This window comes from Zosterops lateralis, assembly GCF_965231275.1.
Source record: "Zosterops lateralis genome assembly, chromosome: 1".
In the NCBI taxonomy this organism is placed as follows: Eukaryota; Metazoa; Chordata; class Aves; order Passeriformes; family Zosteropidae; genus Zosterops; species Zosterops lateralis.
In genome coordinates, this window is record NC_139762.1 from 1,934,236 (window position 1) to 1,940,557 (window position 6,322).

A 6,322-nucleotide genomic window follows, 5' to 3' on the forward strand; every position below is an offset into this window, starting at 1 on the left:
TTTTTTCCCTCTTCTTCTTGTTGTTATTTCCCTTTTTTTTTCCTCTCTCCAGTTTTTTCTTCTTCTTTTTTATTTTTTTTTTTATTTTATTTTTTGGGATTTTTTTTTTCAGCCAGAAAATCCCAACCCCAAAACTCCCCAATTTTTCCCTCGTTTCCTCATGGCTGGAGCAGCGGGAAGCTCCCAAAATTCCTCCGGCGAGCCCATGAGGGGAGAGAAAAAAAAAATAAAAATAAAAATAAAAAGAAGAAAAACTCAAACTCTGCAACTCCGGGCACTTCAAACTCATCATCCGCTGAAAAAATCGAGGAAAAAACACCAAAATCCGCAATAAAATCCCCAAATCTGCAAAAAAACCACCAAAATCGAGAGGAAAGTCCCAAAAATCCGGAAAAAAGTCCCAAAAATCGGCAGAAAAGTCCCAAAAATCCGAAAAAAAAATCACAAAATCGAGCAAAAAAATCAGCAAAATCTGCAGGAAAATCACATCCATATGAGCCTGAAAAATCGGGATTTTTTTAAAATATATTTTTATATTTTTTTTTTCGTTTTGTGGCTCCGGGAAGTTCAAATCATTTCTTTGTAGGGGAAAAAAAAAAAAGGAAAAAAAAAAGCAAAGAGGGAGAGGGAGGAGGGAAAAGAGGGAGGGAAAAGGGGTGGGAGATGTTGGAGGAGGAGGGAAGGAAAAGGGGAAAAAAAACCGTTTTATTTTTAGCTGCTGGGATTTGATTTTTTCCCTTTTTTTTTTTCTCTTAAAAATTTTTTTTTAATTTTTTTTTTATTTTAAGTTTTTATTTATTTTTAAATTTTTTTCTTTATTTTTAGTTTTTTTCTTTATTTTTAATTTTTTTCCTTTTTTAATTTTTTTCTTTATTTTTTAATTTTTTATTATTTTTTAATTTTTTTAAAAATTTTTTATTATTATTTTTCTCTCTTCTCTGCCAAAAAACCCCTCAAATTCCCCCCTTTTTTAAAAAAAATAATTTTTTTATTTATAATTTTTTTATTAATTTATAATTTTTTAATTTTTAAATTTTTAATTTTAATTTTTAATTTTTAATTTTAATATTTTAATTTTAATTTTTAATTTTTTCTTTTATTTTTTAAAATATTTTAAATATTTTTAAATTTTTTTATTTATTATTTTTGTCTCTTCTCTGCCAAAAAATCCCCCAAATTTTACCCCCCTTTTTTTAATTTTTTTAAATATTTTTAAATTTTTTTATTATTATTTTTGTCTCTTCTCCGTCAAAAAATCCCCAAATTTTTTTTATTTTTAATTTTTTTCTTTACTTTTAATTTTTCTTTATTTTTTATTTTTTATTATTATTTTTTAAATATTTTTCTTAGTTTTTTTATTATTATTTTTCTCTCTTCTCTGCCAAAAAAACCCTCAAATTCCCCCCCTTTTTTAAAAAAATATTAATTTTTTTATTTTTAATTTTTTTCTTTATTTTTTATTTTTTATTATTTTTTATTTTTTTTAATTTTTTTTAATTATTATTATTTTGTTTTTCTCTGCCAAAAATCCCCCCCAAATTTCCCCCCTTTTTTAAATTTTTTTAAAATTTTTTTAAATTTTCTTTATTATTATTTTTAATTTTTTAATTTTATTTTTGCCTCTTCTCTGACAAAAGAATCCTCAAATTTCCTCCTTTTTTTAATTTTTAATTTTTAAATTTTTTTAATTATTTTTTGTTTTTCTTCACCAAAAAAATCCCCAAATTTCCCCCTCTTTTATAATTTATTTTAAAATTTTTTATTATTATTATTTTTGTCTCTTCTCCATCAAAAAATCCTCAAATTTTTTATTTTTAATTTTTTTCTTTATTTTTAATTTTTTCTTTATTTTTTATTTTTTATTATTATTTTTTATTTTTTTAAAATTTTTTTTATTATTGTTTTTCTCTCTTCTCTGCCAAAAAAACCCTCAAATTTCCCCCCTTTTTTTAAAAAAAAATTTTATTTATAATTTTTTTATTTATTTTTAATTTTTTCTTTATTTTTTTAAAATATTTTTAAATATTTTTTAATTTTTTTATTTATTATTTTTGTCTCTTCTCAGCCAAAAAATCCCAAATTTTACCCCCTTTTTTTAATTTTTCAAATATTTTTAATTTTTTTTTCTCTTCTCTGCCAAAAAATCCCCAATTTTTTTCTCCCCCCTTTTTTTTATATTTTAATTTATTAAATTTTTTTTAATAATTTTGTTTTTTCTACTCCCAAAAATCCCCAAATTTCCCCCCTTTTATAATTTATTTTTAGATTTTAAATTTTTTTTTTGTCTCTTCTCCGTCAAAAAATCCTCAATTTTTTTTATTTTTAATTTTTTTCTTTATTTTTAATTTTTTCTTTATTTTTAATTTTTTTATTATTATTTTTTAAATATTTTTAAAATTTTTTTATTATTATTTTTCTCTCTTCTCTGCCAAAAAAAACCCCTCAAATTCTCCCCTTTTTTTAAAAAAAAAATTTTTTTTATTTTTAATTTTTTTCTTTATTTTTAAAATTTTTTTCTTTACTTTTTAAATTTTTTTAAGAATTTTTTAATTAATATTTTTGTCGCTTCTCTGCCAAAAAATCCTCAATTTTTTTCTCCCCTTTTATAATTTTTTTTTATTATTATTATTGTTTTTTCTCTGCCAAAAAATCCCCAATTTTTTTCTCCCCCCTCTTTTTATTTTTTAATTTTTTCATTTTTTTTTTTATTATTGTTTTTGTCTCTCCTCCGTCAAAAAATCCCCAAATTTTTTTTTTTTTAATTTTTTTCTTTACTTTTAATTTTTTTCTTTATTCTTTATTTTTTATTATTTTTTTAATTATTATTTTTGGTCTCTTCTCAGCCAAAAAAAACCCCAAATTTCCCCCCTTTTTTTAAATTTTTTTATTATTTTATTTTATTTTTTTTAAAATTTTTTTTATCTCTCCACCAAAAAAATCCCCAAATTTCGCCCCCTTTTTTATTTTTTCATTTTTAAATTTTTTTATTATTATTATTTTTGTCTTTTCTTCGCCAAAAAAAAATCCCCAAATTTTTTTCCACCTCCCCCCCAAAAAAAAAACCAAAAAAAAAAATTGGGATTTTTTTTGGTTTTTTTTACCACAAGGTTTTTTTTTTTTTTTTTTTTCAGGAGTTGGTTCTGTCCCAATTTTGTGGTTTTTTTGGGAGAAATCGGAAATTTTAAAATTTTTTTTTTACTTTTTTTCTCTTTTTTTCTGCAGTTTTGCAACGTGGGGTTGAGAATTCCCTCCTTTTTCCTCCTTTTCCCTCCTTTTTCCTCCTTTTTCCTCCTTTTATTTTATCAGATTTAGAGTTTTATTTTTATTTTTATTTTTTTATTGATTTATTCCCCCCAAATTTTGGCTTCACTTCAAAATTCCCCTGAAATCTTCAGGGTTAATTTTATTATTTTTTAATTTATTTTTAATTTTTTTTTCCATCACAGAGTTCTCCCAGGATTCCTTAAAAAAAAAAAGGAAAAATTGGGTTTAAATCCTTCTGCTCCTATTTTTATTTTTAGTTTTAGTTTTTATTTTTATTTTTTCATTTTAGTTTTTTTATTTTTATTATTTTTATTTTTATTTTTATTTTTTATTTTTATTTTTATTTTTATTTTTTTATTTTTATTTTTAATTTTTTATTTTTTATTTTTAATTATATTTATATATTTATTTTTATTTTATATTTTAATTTTTATTTTTATTTTTATTTTTATTTTTTATTTTTTATTTATTTTTATTTTTATTTTTATTTTTATTTTTATTTTTTATTTTTTATTTATTTTTATTTTTATTTTTATCTTTATTTTTATTTTTATTTCTTATTTTATTTTTATTTTATTTTTATTTTTTAAATTTTTATTTTTATTTTGGTTTTGCTTTTATTTTTATTTTTTATTTTTATTTTAAATTTTTTTTATTTTTATTTTTTATTATTTTTATTTTAATTATTTATTTTTCTTTTCTTTTCTTTTCTTTTCTTTTATTTTATTTTATTTTATTTTATTTTATTTTTTATCTTTATTTTTATTTTTCTCTCCCAGCTTGAATTTCTCCAACATTCCCAAAACTTTTCCACAACTGGAATTTCACTCCTGGCTCAAAACTGGGAATTTTCATTCATAAAAAAAACCAAAAACTCCACTGCAAACAACAAAAAAAAATTTAAATATATATATATAAACATAAATAGAAATATAAATAGAAATATAAATTAAAAGAAAATTTAATATTTATATTCATATCCCCTCCAAATTCCAAATATTCGGGACTATTTTTGGCAGATCTGGAATTCCTGGTTGGAATTTCCCGGCTGGGAAAGGGTTAAAAAGGCCCTGCAGGGGATTCTCCCCCCGAGAGGCGCTGACTCATTTCTCAGCCTGAAAAAAAATCAAAGTTTTCAGGGGTTTTTAAAGTTTTTTTTTATTTTTTCCCGCTTTTTTTTTTTTGTGGTTATTTGGGAGTTGGTGGAGAAATTCTGATTTTTCTCTTGGGGGAGCAGATGGGAAAAATATCAAGTTTGGGGGTTTTTTTGGAGAAAAGAAGAAATAAAAATAAAAAATAAAAAAGAGAGTGAGAGAGAGGGAAAAAAAAATTAAAAATAAAAAAAAAAAAAAAAAAAAAAAAAACCAACAATAAAAAAAAAATTAAAAAAATTAAAAATGAAAACCTGAAGTGGAAAAAAAATTTTAAAAATATTAAAAGATGAAACCCCCAAGCAAAAAAAAAAAAAAATTAAAAACGAAACCCTCAAGCAAAAAAAAAAAATTTAAAAAAAATTAAAAATGAAACCCCCAAGCAGAAAAAAATAATTAAAAAAACTAAAAAATGAAACCTCCAAGTGGAAAAAAATAATTTAAAAAAAAATAAAAATTTAAATCCCTAAGCGAAAAAAAAATTTAAAAAAACTAAAAAATTAAACCCCCAAGCGGAAAAAAATAATTAAAAAAAACCCCTAAAATTAAATCCCCAAGCGAAAAAAAAAAATTTTTAAAAACCTAAAAAATGAAACCCCCGAGGAAAAAAATAATTAAAAAAATATAATTAAAACCTCAAGCGAAAAAAAAAAAATTTAAAAAAACTAAAAAATGAAACCCCCAAGCAGAAAAAAATAATTTAAAAAAATTTTAAAATTAAATCCCCAAGCGAAAAAAATAAATATTTTTAAAAACCTAAAAAATGAAACCCCCAAGCAGAAAAAAAAAAAAATTAAAAAAATTTAAAAATTAAACCCCCAAGGCAAAAAAAAAAGTATTAAAAATGAAAACCTGAAGTGAAAAAAAAAATTTTAAAAAATTAAAAATATAAAACCCCCAAGCAAAAAAAAAAAAAAATTAAAAAACGAAATCCAAGAGTGAAAAAAAAAAAAAAAATTAAAAATATGAAAACCCCAAGCGCGAAAATAAAAAAAAATTAAAAAATGAAACCCAAAAGCTAAAAAAAAAAATTAAAAATAAATTTTAAAACCCTCAACTCTCCTCTCACTCTGCTTGGAATTTTTTTTTCTTTAAATTCACCGAGTTTATTTATTTCTTTTTATTTTTTTCTCTCTGGCTCCATGGCTGTGAAAGGGCGCCTTGAGCCGCGTTTATGAAAAGGCCCTTTCCAGGCCAAGGTAGAGCTGAACTTCCTGTGAGAGCCGGGAGGGGAAGGGATGAAAAAAGGGCTCTGAGCTGCTCCTCCTCCTCCTTTTCCTCATTTTCCTCCTTTTCCGACTTTTCCGACTTTTCCGACTTTTCTTCCGACTCCGGTCCCGCCCTCCTCCCAAAGGATCCCAAAGGTTGTGGGGTGGGGCTGAGGTGGGGTGAGATCCCGGTTGGGATTGGAGAGGGGAAGGTGGGTTGGGGGTGAGGGGTGGGTTGTGAAATTGTCTTGTTATCCCGTCCCGTTATTCCATCCTGTCCCATTATCCCATTATCCCGTCTCATTCCATTATCCCATCCTATTATTGTATCCTATTATCCCGTTATCCCATTATCCCATCCCCTGGATCCCATCCCATTTATCCCATCTCATTCCATTATCCCATTCCATTATTGTATCCTATTATCCTATTATCCCATTATCCCATTATCCCATCCCCTGGATCCCATCCCATCCCATCAAGCCTGTCCTATCCCATTATCCCATCCCATTATCCCATCCCATTATCCCATCGTAACAATCCCACCCCATTTTTCCATCCCATCCTGTTATCCCATCTCATCAATCCTGTCTTATCCTATTATCCCATCCCATTATCCCATCCCATCCCTTCTATCCCATCTCATCACATCAATCCCATCCCATTATCCCATCCCATTATCCAATCTGATCACATCAA

The 6,322-nt window shown here is 24.2% G+C and overlaps 1 long non-coding RNA gene across 1 annotated transcript; it reads right to left on the reverse strand.

The window, feature by feature from the left end:
- Positions 1 to 2,956: 2,956 nt before the first annotated feature.
- Positions 2,957 to 5,976, reverse strand: LOC310911669. Its single transcript, XR_014590579.1, has 2 exons — positions 5,082 to 5,976; positions 2,957 to 4,907 (listed from the first exon to the last, which is right to left on the reverse strand). It is a non-coding gene; the product is annotated as an uncharacterized lncRNA (long non-coding RNA).
- Positions 5,977 to 6,322: the final 346 nt, after the last annotated feature.